A 14,160-nucleotide genomic window follows, 5' to 3' on the forward strand; every position below is an offset into this window, starting at 1 on the left:
CTTCGCGGTGCAGTGGTCTCTTCCGGGGTTTTGCCCAATTTTTCCTAGCCGATCCGAGGACTGGGACTCTGGGGGATCTGGCTATGTTTATTATTGGCCAGACGATTGACCTTAATTTTTAATTCCGCATCCAACCACACGGCGCCGGCGAGGAGAGGATGCTTGGCTACACTTTGGCACCGACAGGCATCCGTTTGCGGCGATTGTTTCGCGGTGTTTAACCTTTTCTACACATGGTTTAAATTATTCACCACCAAAACAAGTCCCCGCAGGGAGCACACATACACCAGGCCACACACACACACATGGGTACTGCCGGAGCGGTCGGAAAATCATCAATCCGAAATGAAACGAAATCAAACATTCGTTCCCCGGTTCCCGTTGGTGGCCGATAGGTAATATCCGGTCGAAGAAAAGACGGCGCAGATGTAGACGTTGACCACCTCACTCACTTCAGCCGACCGAGCCCCAAGGGAGAATTTTCCTTTTCCGTCCTGGTGCTGACTTTGCGGTTTTCGGCTTCTCCCTTTGGTTTCGAGTTGTCTTGCGAGGAGATGCGATTGAAGTAAGACGTTACTTCACCCACACACACATCTGATCTCGTAAAAGGGGAAGCAGTGTTTGGACGATTTTCCCTGTTTCTTCTGCCACAACTTCCTGCCAATCACTCGTGCGGCGTCAATCCGGGCGATTCACTTTCCTTCCACTAGAACAATGTGTACGCCGCCAGTCGCGGGATCTACCGGTTTATCGACCTCTCGTGCCAGAGTTTACACGGTCTGTTGGGGACGGACGCACTTTGCCGCTCCTCGCCACTCGTCTGCTTCACATGCTTTCCTCGTTTTTTGCGATTTTATGCACAAATCATTCGCGGTGAACTCTTTTTCTCACTGCTACTCGAGACAGTTCAATTGTCGATTGGTGAATCACTGTTTCGCGGATATACGCGCGTTCTAGTAGACGATGGTGAACTCCTTCGTACAGGGAACTTGCGGGCACACCCGGGAGTCACGTGAGACAGGACGCACTCCACTCACGCTGCGTACGATAAACAATAACATTTACAATCCGCTAACGGTGTAGCTTCTTAAGGAACGAACATGATGGTAAAGTTCTCCAGCACGCAGAGCTCGCAATGGCGAAAGGAACCCTTTCGCCGCAACCAGTAGTCCTTGGGTTGATTTTGCGTTGAACACTTATTACTGCACTGATACAACACGGGAACATAAAACTGTTTCAGTCACAAAACATTGGTTTGCGGCCTCTTTGAACGGGTTCACGAATACACACGACAACCGCACGCGAAATAAGAGGCCGAACGAAACGAGCACTCTAGTTTTCAGCTTGGACGTAATTATTATTATTGTAGCGAGCCTGAACAGATTGAAGCTACGAGCAGTTTTAACTCCTTCCTACTCGGGTGTTCGACAAAACAGTGAACAATTGACCGTACTTAACGTCCTCGAAAATATTACCACAACAGCGCAAACGAGCACACACGAGCGTACATCCGCACGCAGCAAGAGTTGGGAAAATTTTAAAAGAAATCTCTGGCTGAACAATTCTCTGAGAATCTCAACCGTGTGGACGTAACTTTGAACCTTCCAACCTGATGACGAACTGATGACGAACCTAACCGAGTGCCGATGAATTTTCCATCGCCACGATCGCCACGATGAACGTTCACTAGCCGCGGATAACATTCAATTTTTTGGGCCCAAGTGCGCCACACAGGTGAATCCTGATCACCAACAACACGAATTAAGATTACAGTTTTGCCGTTTTGCCGGATCCTTCCCATTCTACCAACGGCTAACCCCCGGACTATGCGTAAAACTAGGCCGACACTCAAGTTGAATGCAATAACTATCGCAGAAAGTTTAAATTAATTTTAAGTTTACTAATGAAAATGAGCGTTTAGAAAACGTTTTCAATTAACCGAAAGCTTAATGTAACGGAAGCTGGTTCATATTAAGTACACCCAAATGCCCCGAAAACGAACGTCATTATTTGAAACGTTCGTTAAGCAGCGAAAAGATGAAACTCAACATACTTTTATAAGATCGTAACACATGACCGTGACCTTTACTTGGTACATCCATTTAATGGAAAACGCCCAATGAATCTTTTCGTAAATGGATTTTATTCCCAGTTGCAAACAATTAAAATATGTTCTTATCAAATTTGGGCTTCTGCGTTCTTAATCAGACCGGGTCCTCCTTGGGAAAGTGACCTGGGTCCTCTTTTGTTTTTGCCGTATATCATCGATCTGCTGTCTAATTGCCTAAATTAATTAGCATTGCTTGATCGCTGTGTTCGTTAGTGTATTAGCAGTAACTTGTTTATAAACAGGCCCTAAAATACCCTGCAAAGGTTCACATACAGCATTTTGGCTTCTGTTTTCCCGCGAGTTGACCTGATCGGTGTGATCTAAGAGAACGAATGTTAGGTTTTGTTATCTACGTTAGTTTGGGAGTTTCAGGAGATTATGTGGCCAAAAGTTGCATCGCAAGGGCCGCATTACAGATCGGGACTTGCCGACACTCCTCAATTTAACCTTTTCAATTCAACAATTTAACCAATATGTTTACTCTTCTGCCTAGTTGCGTAGTGATCTTTGCAGTCGTTTATCAGTTCGGTAACTCGCTGCCTGATTTTAAGCTTTTGCCAATTTTCGTCAATTTTGCGCCAAGATCTTTGCTTTCGATGATTTCTGTTTTAACATCGAAAAAGGGTTCACGCGGCCAAAAAACCCGATTCAACCCACGAAAAAAGCCGAACACGCCCGAAGTTAGCCGAAGCGAGCGAGCGAGATCGAAAGAGAAAAACAGAGAGAATAAGGAGAACACAGGGTGACACGGTGTTGTCGGACTGCGGGTCCGACAACCTTCGTTCGGGAGTTCGGTTGGTCCTCGGAAGAAACATGCGCAAAACATGGTTTTCATGAAAGCATGAAAATTATGCTCCAGCACCCTTTCGCTACCCTTGCGCCGTGGCTGCCAAGAAAAGTGGCCTCAAAAACCGGCAGCAGTTCTGGTTGTCGGATTGTTTGCTTCGCAGGCGAAACGGCCGTTTTGTGTTTATCCGTACGTGTGTGTTTAGGAAGCACAGGTATGGCGAAATGGCAACAAATTTATGGAATATTTTTCGCTTTGGCAGGGAACAGTTATCTTGGAACATCTCGATGCCTGCTCGCCAACGGGCGGCTGCGGCTCTCTTCTCGTACTACGGATTCATACCGGGCCGCTGCTGCCGGATAGGAAGCCAACATAATTATGATCCGACTGATTACGGCTTCCATTTCCTCTCCCAACCGAAACTCGATCGCCAGGTACGTGGAAAGTAGCTCTGGAAAGGTGTTCGTCTGCAACGGAAGCACGCCTCAAACTCTTTGGGTTCCCAACCCAGCCGATGCGCGGGTTACGATGACGTTAAAGAAAATCGAACAATGGCGGGCAGAAAATGTGTCATATAAAGACGAAAAGTTGCTCTTTTAGCATCGAAAATGCAAAAGAGGGCGATGCAAGCGAAACCAATCTCGCTTCCAACAGAACCTGTAGGATGGGACCAAAAAACGGAACGGAAGATAAACCGTGAAGTGAGAAGAATCGAAATGATTCTAAAATAAATGGATTTCGTTCCCTTTCTATAGCGATTCACTCTCCCGTTTTAGTACCGTCTGTTTTTTCATGTTGGTCTTCCATGTTAACTTTTTTTTCTGGGGCCTGGTAGGGTTTCTGGGTGCTCCCGGCGCACGCTTCCGCAATGCCGTTTTTTCTGTTTAATTTTATGTTGCTCGTTTTTGTTTCGCCGTTTGCCTCTTACAACGCTTCGAGTTGTGTCCAATTTTGGCTTTCGGCTCTTTGTTATTGGGACTATCGCGACGCGACAGTTTCAGAAACTCCAAGCCCACAGCAACACGTCTCTTGGCAACAGTTTTCTAGAGTCTTTTCTCCTCTTCCGTTGCTTTTCCAGGCCCTCACGCAACCGGCGCATGGCGGTGAGTCTCTACCAACTCTTTTGTAGGACGCCTCGGTGCTCTGTCCTCCATCAACGCAGATCCCACGACCGGCGTGGCCGTAAGAAGACTCACTCTCACATGCTTCACGGCTCAGGGTTGCGGAAAATGATCGAAAACGTAAAAAAGGTACGTGAAAAACAGGCGAAGCATAATGGCAAAAAGCAAATCACAACTCGAAGAAAAAAGAAGCAACGAAGAGGGTAAAGAAGCGTTGGACCAACTTTCGGAGACCAAATTTTAGCATCGGCATCGGCGTAATTGAGTCAAATTGAGAGGAAGCCTCATGACGGGAGACGGGCGTGACCAGGGAAAGGGCCCAACTTCTGGCAGAATCCCTTTTGCGGCCTTAGACAAAACTCGAGGATGTATGTGTATGTGTTGTACCTGCGTTCTTGTAACAAAACTCGCGAAGTGCGTCCCAAGCACCGAGTGTGTATGTGTCATGTTTTATGTTTGGCCACAGGGAATGGCAAGAGGCCGACGGAGCTGCTGTATTCCAATTTTTATGAGTCAATTTCGGAACAGCGTGACGGAGCGTGTGGTGCGTTCCCCTCCCTAACCCGCCAGAACCGGCAGCATCAGGAACGCTGCTGGGCGTCAGGCCGAAAGTGCTGCGTCTAGCGATTCAGCAATTTATCTTTGAAGTAAGTCCGCGCTGCGAGGGACGGCATAACCGTGCGGTTCGAAGGGGAGGACTGGAGAAAATTATGCCTCGGATATGTGCAATAAATGTACGGGACAATCGACGAGGGAAGCCCTCGTCCCGTTCGGTCGCTGCAAAATGTTTGGACAGCATTTTTAGTACCCCCAGCATTTCGCGTGTGTCTGATGATATCTTCGGCCATATCAATCAGTTTTCAAAAGTGGCGTTTTCCTCCCCGCCAACGGCGGGATCTCGCGGATGTTCCACTTGGATGAGGAAAGCGATTGTCCAAGATGGAAAATAAAATTGCATCGGGTCCTTTTTGGTGCCTAATTTTCCGAGCCATTTAATCTTTGCACCTAAACATGGCAACCACAGCCCCGACGGACTTAACTTTTTTTTAATCTGATGGCTGAGACACTCTTACGTTTGTGACAATTTAGTAATTCTGCCTCAACATAAACTGGCCGCTTTGGAGCTTTGTCTGACTTGAGTTGTCAGTCGAATGCAACAGAACCTTAATAAACCGTCACGTACTCTGTTGTGAGGCGCTTTCGATCCAAATTTAGTAAAACAATGAACCTACACGGGTGAGTGGCACGCCGCCAGTCCTCTGTTTACGGTGGATGTGTTCGTTAGTTACTCTAGTAACTCCGCGTGCGCCACTTGTGCCGGCCCTCCCTCCCAACGATCCGGCCATAAAGTAGATGGGCCACGCGGAGATTTATGCTCTGTCTTCTGCCTTTCCTTTCGGCCGGGTTTTCGGGTCAATTGGTGCCTCCCCAGCAGAGCGCCACCGCCGGAAGTAGTGTAAGAAACAAATAATGATCGGTTCAGTTATTAAGATCATCATCATCATCGCAACCGCTGATGCGAAGCGAAGGTGATCTCCTTGCGTTGGGTGGTAGGAGAAAATTCAATTATAGTACTTCGGAGGGCAGAGGGGATTAGCCACGGCGGGGGGTCGTCGTCAGTTTGGGGTTTTAAACCATTTCTATCACTGTTTTCAACGGCCATGGGCGAACTTTCAGACTACCGTCAAGAAAAGGAACCGCTGTTAAAGGAAACAATATGGTCGTTTGTTGTGATCATCCTAACCACCACGGAGGTTTTGAAGGCATCAGGCTGCCGATAGACTTGCCAGGCTTGGATTTTCTCTCCCTCCCGGCTGTCATGGAACTTCTTTACAACCGGCCCAGTCGATGTCACCGACTGATGATGTTGGAGAGGCGTAGCCGCCTTCCACTCTTCAAGGCATATTTCGTCGCCACGACGAGCCATTAGTTCCGCCAGAACGGGCATGAATCCATCATTAAAATAATTGACCACAGACGGTGGCTGCTCGGTGGCTGAAACTCCCGTAACCGTATTAGAGGTTCCTCGGTTACGGCTGCGTATGGGACCAGCCGTCTTGCGCTACCCGAAAATGATTGTATTGTTTGGAGCCCCAAATCGCAGTACTTCAACTTAACTAAGGGAAATAGTTGTCCGCATGCAATTCTTTTCCGAAGGGTCTTACACTGCGCGACCTTCTTATCTTAAATCTCTCTCTCTCTCTCTCTCTCTCTCTCCCACTCTCCCATGCTCTTTCTCTCTCTTTCTAGCGAGCTGTGTGTATAAGTTTTAGGGCGGAAGAACCGCGACGCATCATTATTTTCGTCGTCACTCGGGCGAATAATTTCATAAAACCATATAAAAAAGAAATGAGTTCCCTTTTGTGTCATCCCCTTCACCCAGCTTCCTTCCGCCGGTAACAATACGACGAAATGGTATGCAAACACTCCAGCGAACTATAAAAAACCCTCCGACAGACGAAAAGTTTATGCTTCACGCAAGGTTTCACTGTTGTCCGCGACATACTGCACTATCTACTACGGCGAAGAACCGTGTTTTTGGTGGGTGAAAAACCACGAAAATTTCAGTTTCCTCGTCATGTGGATAGCACCAAGCTGCTTCGTTGTTGGAAAGGATAGGAACGGCGTTAGTTTTACAATCAATTACTCTCCTAAAGGAAGATATGAATGGTTTAGACCCACCAGTCTTTCTTCGATTATTTGCCAATCCTGAAGACGACGGTCCCATTTATTGTCACATTTGCCAGAATCGAGGCAATTCGTGATGAAAGTAAGTCCGCGCTGACTAGCAGTTTTCCATCAGCACGTTCCAATCGCCAGTTTCCAAGAGGCCGGCAACCTGTCATGCGAAAGATACGTCCGCCGTTCGAAATGGAAAGTTCACCAAATCGTGCCCCGTCCCAAGATAGTTTGCTCAATGGAGAGGTTTGCTCCTTTCTGCGGTGGCATTAATTTTCACACCAAAATTGGCCGCCGTCCCTACGTGAATCTAGCCGATAAATTATCTTATACCACAGCATTAAGCAAACAGACCGGCAAAATTCGCTTAAGAAAAAACACAAAAACAAATGGAATGGGCTGCGGTGCAAAAGAAAGAGCGCCGGCCCGAGAAATGGCCAAACATCACCTTGACGAGGAACTTTGTGGCCGGTGCACTAAACGACTTTCGTGTCTTCGGTCGGTGGCTCGCGAGCCTCAAACGGAACGTCAATCAAAATCAGTGATAATCGTGCACATAAAATTAATTAAATGCTAAACTAGCGTCCAAGATGGGCCGGGCCGCCGGAACGTGGCCCCAGTGGCATGCTGTGGGGTGTTTGCTTTGCATGCTTGGCTAACTTGGCTAACTTTTTCCTTTTTCCCTACGCTTTCGGCTTTCTTCGGTCGCTCTTGCGATGGTTGCATTGCAAGGTGGTGCCAAACGCTCCATCGTGGCTTCTTGCTTTCGGAACCAAGCATTAATCGCGTCGACGCCATTTTTACCAGCTTGCGTCAGTTCACCACCATTTGGCCGCCAGACGAAGGGAAAGTTTAAATGACCGCAGTTAGTGATTGCTTTTCTTTTTCCACCTTTTCTGCTCAGCAAACATGCGTGGCGTATTTATTTGAGATTCGCGCATTACGCCTTTCGAGTCCACACGAGAGAGCGGCGCGCTGAAGACGAGCCTTCGAGGTTTTAACGCAAATAAATTTGCTTTTCGAGCGATGTGCACCGGTTAGTTTGATGAAACAAATTAAAAAGAAAATCACCAAAAACCGACGCCACGCATTGCAATCACTTGCACGAAGTCGACGGAGAAGAAAGTGCATTTGCAAGCAAACCGTGAATGGCATTCCATCACGAATTTCAGTCTACATTTGAAGCTCCTTATCTCCATTCTGACTACAAAGTGGTCAACCTAAAATTTATAATCTAATTTTGAACCTTGCATCGACCCCATTTTTTACCCCTAGCGTGACTATTTCGATTTCGGGCGTTTCTGATCCACCAACCAAGGCTACGGAGGAGATGTAATATTTTTCAATCAATTCTCTCGCAAGGACAGAACGTTGGAATGGCGATGTAAATGTTATTGAATCGTGCTGCTGCAGCCCTATAAAAGCCCCAGTCCCGAGGCGGTGTCATCATCATGCTTATCATATGCAACGTTCTGCGCTTGTTATTGCGTCAATGTATGCTTTGCCGCTTGCCGTGTGCCATTTAATTTAGTTCGGTCCAGGTTGCAAACTGTCGTCGGAGGAGCAATGATTAATTCGCTCGTCAATCATCAGCTCGTCGCGTTCCATTCGTGCCGGTGCATATAACGCACGGTGTGCACCCATAGCGGTCGCTTGCCCAGGATTGGCCAGCATGAAGTTGGCCTGAAATGAAATCGCTGTCACTATCACCGGGGACACGACTAATATTTCGAACGACTGCCAAAAAGTACGGCCCCTTGCCGCTATTTTCCTTTATTCAGACGCCCAGTCCCGATTTTTTGCAGAGTGCCAAAAATTGGCAAACGCACGTCAGCAATTATTGCAGAGGATTTATTAAATTCAGCCTCCGGGCCAGTCACCCGCGTCGTCGAAAATATGGGGAGTCTTCTCTTGCCATGGCGGCCTTCGGTGCAGGTGGGAGGTGGGCCATCCACTGCCGGTGTATGGCTGCATAAATAAATTACGTAAACATATGCAGCCCGCAGACTGCGCCCGTGTGTTTGTGCTTAATAGCGCTTGGCCGGCAGGGTACCAAGCTGGACGAAGCTATATGCTGTGCTCCTGCCGGACCGCTCTCAACGCGACGAACGTTCAGCGCGAGCGAGTTGCACGGAAACTCTTTTAATTGCGCGTGGCATCGTTCATCGGCACTCCTGGCTAGTGTCATGGCCCATGTTTGAACCGATCACTCCTTAGTGCAACACTATGCCGAGTTCGCCTTATGAAACGGAAGGTCTAAGGCCCCTCTCAATCATACACTTCCGGCCGAAAGCGTAGTCCCGAGGCCCTTGGGAAAGAAAGCTCTAACGAATCCCTTCAATAACCCAACTGATGACACCATAATATTCTCGTTCCTCCCTCATGGCTGGTGGTGGTGATGAATTTTCACCGAAAAACCAACGCGCCCAAGGACCCAGAACGTTCAGGACCTGACACCGGTGTTCGCCGTTGACGGACGTAAAACGAGCCGTCGCATGTGATCCTTGTCGGCGCCTAGGTACCACCCCAGGTTCGTCCGTCGAGATTGGTTGGCATAATCTAATAAACACTGATGCCGTCACCAGATCGTGAAAACATCAGCAGCTTTTGACTACAAAGCCCAACGAAAGTGTCCCGAAACACGGTGCAGAGTTCGACCAATTGGTGAACTTTAAAATGATGCGGGCCCATCACGATTACGGTCCAAGATTAATCAAACATTATCCGCCGGTGGCCACCAAAATGCAGTCAATCGAAATCTTAGATGAAAGAGGATTTTTTTTAATTATGCAAGAATCTCCACAGGGAACAAATGGAACTAAGCGTCTAATTTAAACGAATAGGATTTTCCGTTACGATTACCCGTTTTTAGGGGGGGATTTTACAGAAAATTAATATAGAGGATTTACTGTTCACTGACCAAAATGAATAAGAAGGTAAAACTCATCAACTCAGAATTGAAACTCGATTGCAGTCGTTGAATAATGCGCCCTTTGTTTACCAGGAACGATAGAGCACTTTCCGCGAATGCTCGGCCGTTTATTCACACCGCTATGCGACATTTGATTGCCGGCCGGAACAATCTGCAGCGGATCGCGGACGAACTTTGGTGACAGATTCGTCAACCTTCATCAATCCGTTGAGCCGTTCGCGATCGGATTTTCCGTCGTCCCCACCTTCCAGGAACGCCCGGGAACTTTGTAACGTTGTTTCATGCGAAAAATCATTTATCAACAGACGGCGAAAGGGCGGGCCGACAACGAAATCTGCGCCAAGTCGTGCGGTGCGACCGGTCCCAATCAACCGACCAGGCCAGGAATGAGATGCGCGCAAAGAATTTTAATTATTCGCTTCTAATCATTAAAATCTTCCGAACCGTTCTGCCCGACGGAAAACAACGGACGATGTGGCCCCGGGGAAATGGCATGGAAACAAATCCTACCTTTCGTTTTTGGGTTCTCAGCCCCCGCGGACCTAAATCCCGGATCACGCCGCAAGATGCAGAAGGATTATTATGATTTTCCGTTCGAATTCCGCTCGGTGGCACCAAGCACCGAGGTACAGTTCCAGGCCAGGTGTGATTTGCGTTCGATTTCGAGCTCGTAATTAGAGTGCGGCACCGCGCCCCCTGGAAACTGCGGGGGGAACTGTGGGCGAGTGGGAATTTTAATCGTCCCGGATGACAAAGAAAAGCCGGTCCTCCGGAGTCGGTACTTTCCGCGTGATGGAAAAATCGCGTACGGCCTACACCATCGTTACCGGCTTACGAACGATGTGTTCTCGCGGTACGGACACGCCTGTAGGGCCTTCTGTTTCTTCTTGCCCTGGGTCCGCCGGAAGCGGCAGACTATAGAAGCGGATGGCGGCGGGGATCTGTTTCCCCGTGAGTTGGACAACTCTTAGTGGAGATTTGTGTTCGGGCCTTTTTTGCTTCGGCTCCGGAACTCCAGATGAAGGGCTTCGAAGGAGCACAAAATGTCGCTCATTCATCAATTCCATTACTATCGCCGGATGTGTGTGGGGGTTGTCCAGCAGATGTGAGCTGAAGTTTGATTGGATTTCGTAGGACGAAGGGCGACCGTGCGTGGCGGTACGTGTGCGAAGGATGTTGTCTGATGTGAATCCGATGTGACGCAGATTTTTCGTTTTTAGCGTCCCACCCCCTGGAACGTCCTGGAACAGATGGTCGAGCTTTCGCGTGGTGTCCTTCGCCCGATTCGCGGCATCGATCGAAATGTAAACGACGCACACGTCGTCCCGAATCATTCGACGGTTCTGCTGGTGGCGCTATCTGTTACAGCACCGTGTGGTTGGCAGAACTCGGCCGAAGCTCCAGTTGAGTGCCGTGTTGATGGAATGCAATTAGTCATCGCTCAAGGTTGGGCGCCCCTCGAGGTAGACCAACAGACAAAAAAAACTCCCTTCGGTGCAAAAAGCCGCGTTGCAACGATTAGTCGCCCCTAGCTAGAAGCTGCTGCTGGAGTAGTCCGTTGAAACGAATGATTGAATTCCGGCTTTCAACAGGCCCCCTGCTGAGTTTTATTGAAGGAAAAGTCGCCCCGGCCGACCAACTTGGACCGCCGTAGGCCAAACCGCGCCAGAAAGGTGCGATGAAGTAAGGGAAGATGACATAAATAACATCGTCGTTCGAAGGTTTGCCATCAATCTTCCAACGTGTGCGCTTGCGGGAACCCCACATGGGCTTTTATCAAATGCAAATTTTCTGAACCACCTGAAGCTTTTTGCCAGTGACAGCGGTACTTAGAAAGAATTTTGTTGTTCAACCAAAGCGACATGCGACATTCTAGGGTTGCCGTTTGGAAGAAAATGATTCTACGTCTGTATGAGTTGTTCTAAAATTCCAAAGATTAAGATAATAGTATTTTATCCCTTCACTTGTTCACTTGTTCAACAACAACTTAAATAAAATGACAGATAGATACCGTGGGAGATGAGATCGACCATTCCAGATCGGGCGTCATGTACATTACTAAATGTTTAAATGACAATGGTGGCCTTTTGTATTTAGCAAAATATGACAGAACATCATATTTAATGGAACATGACTCAGGATTCCTGTGACAAGGATCTGTCCTGTCCTGGATATTGACAACTTGGTTGGACACCGCTTGTTGTATAGCGTTTTTTGGTGGACATAAAGAGTAAAGTAATCCTAATCCTCACTTTGGCCGAAATAGTGGCCTTATTTACGGGTACGGTTTTAATATTCTACGAACTACTACCGACTCATCCAAACTGCTCGAGGTAACGCTTGTTATCCGCAGAGAGTTATTTAAATTCCAGATAAGCTCGTCAATACTACCCGCCGCACTTTGACCTGATAATCCTTCAATTTTATCAGCAAATCACTGTCTCTCTCTCTCTCTCTCTCTCTCTCTCTCTCTCTTTAACTCTCGCTCTCATTCTCTCTCTTTTCCCCTTTTATTTTTTATACTTTGGCGCCCAACCCATCCAATAAACTCTAAGCCCGAAGGCGCTTTAGGGAAAAACAATAGAAGACCTTGTTGCTGAAACAGAGCTTCAAATATAGTCTAAACATCGCACCCTCCGACGCCAATATCTGTCCAATCGCCCACCAACCATCAGCCAATCGATGCTCGAACGGCGACCGCAGCAGCGTATGCAAATACATTCCAGCTCCTTGCACTTATCAGGACCACATTTGCATACGGAACGGCGGGCGGGCAAACAAAAGCACCGCAGAGCATAGCAATGGCTTCCAATACGACAGAGGCCGGACCTGCCGGAGAGCCGAAAAAGAAAACCCGCCCTACATAATGCCCTGCGCGCTTATCCAAATCCAAATCGGTCGCTGAGCCGCGCTGATCATCTTCAGCAGTGGCCACAAACACAAACACACTAATGGGGGCCAGCGTGGGCAATGCGAAAGGAAAATACTTAAAGCTTGCCACGGGGCACCCAAAACCCACAAAGCCTTTAATTATCAATTTACCGGACACAATAATGGTTTTATCCTAGTTCATGGTGGGCGTGAGGGCGTAGGATACTTCGGGAATTTACTTCTAAGCGCGTAAAACTGAACGAAGGAAGCCCGGGATGTGAGAGAGTGATTTGAAAGCGGTAAAACGCAGAACAGAACCCAAAACCGAAACCGCTCGCCGTCCGACGATCGGGGTCCGTCCGTAATCCTTGCCACTCCTAGGTATGGAGGCAAATTGGCAAAACGAGAGAGAACGAAGGCAAAATCGGAAATCCCCATTTGATCGGATTAAAGTCTTGTTTATTGCTGTCACGGCTTCAAATCGAAGATAAGCCCAATTATGGCCCCGGGGAAGATGCTGCGGACGCAAGAGTAAAATAAAAAGCACTTTTCGGGTTCCGGGATCACCGTCGGCGCGGCGTAGGGTCACCGGAGTAATGAAGAGAGAGCTGTGCGAGGGACACTTCCGAGACGGAAAGAGGACTCGAGAGGCGCACTCGACTCTCGATGGATGGAAAACCCATTTGGCAAAACAAATATTATGTTTAAATATTCAAACACAAGAAATATTCGTCAAAAGCAGCGAGACACACAAAAACGAAAAATAAACCACAAAGCATCGGAAATGGACGGTCTGTCTCGAATAGGTTTCTGCTGTTCCGAGAATAGGTCCTTGGACGATCGGAAAGACGAGCACGTCCTGTTTCACCGAACCGAATGGGCGACAGGACACTTTCACTTACGTTTCTTTTCACCAGAAAAGGCCTTCGATTGGCAAACCATTGGGCTCGGTGAGAGTTGTGTATTTGCATTAATTTTCCTTAAATCAGCTTAGACCCAGTGAAGACACGTATGCCTGAGGTCTGTCGGAGAGGCCTGCAAAAAGGAAGGAATTGTTTTGTTTTGCTTTGCTCGGCATTGTGCCATTGCACGTCTGCCGCCTTGCCGGGACTCACGTCGCTCACATGTGCACCGGTGACATCTTGACGTGTATCCTTCCCGTTTCCCTCCCGAAAGGTGGAAATTCCAGTTTCTGTTTCAGTTCTCGATTTTCGGTCGTGAGGAAACAGGAGGATCTGCTGCTTCCCGCTGTCATCGAGGCTCAGGTGGACTTGACAGCTTAGGGCTGCAGGTCGTTTTGAGAAAAGGGATGTGGAAAAGCATAATAAATCCTTGCAAACAGAAAGAAAGAAAGAGAGAGAGAGAGAGAGAGAGAGAGAGAGAGAGAGAGACAGACAGATGAGAAAGGAGAGATCGGGAGATATACAGAAAGCATTTTATCATCTACTTTGGTTACTTCTAGCATTTTCCATCCTTCTTTAGAATTATGCCTTCCGCAGCCAGACCAGCCAGACCAACCAGACGGTGGGTTTCTTATTCCGAATTTCAAATCCTTTTGTGTTCACTTCCACCCGGACCGACCGGTGTTTCCTTCTGGGTTCCTTCGAATTTTCATTCATTTTCATTTTCCCTTTCCGTTGTCCACTGTCGGCTTCCCCTT

The sequence above is a fragment of the Anopheles bellator genome, chromosome 2 (assembly GCF_943735745.2).
Source record: "Anopheles bellator chromosome 2, idAnoBellAS_SP24_06.2, whole genome shotgun sequence".
NCBI classification, from domain to species: domain Eukaryota; kingdom Metazoa; phylum Arthropoda; class Insecta; order Diptera; family Culicidae; genus Anopheles; species Anopheles bellator.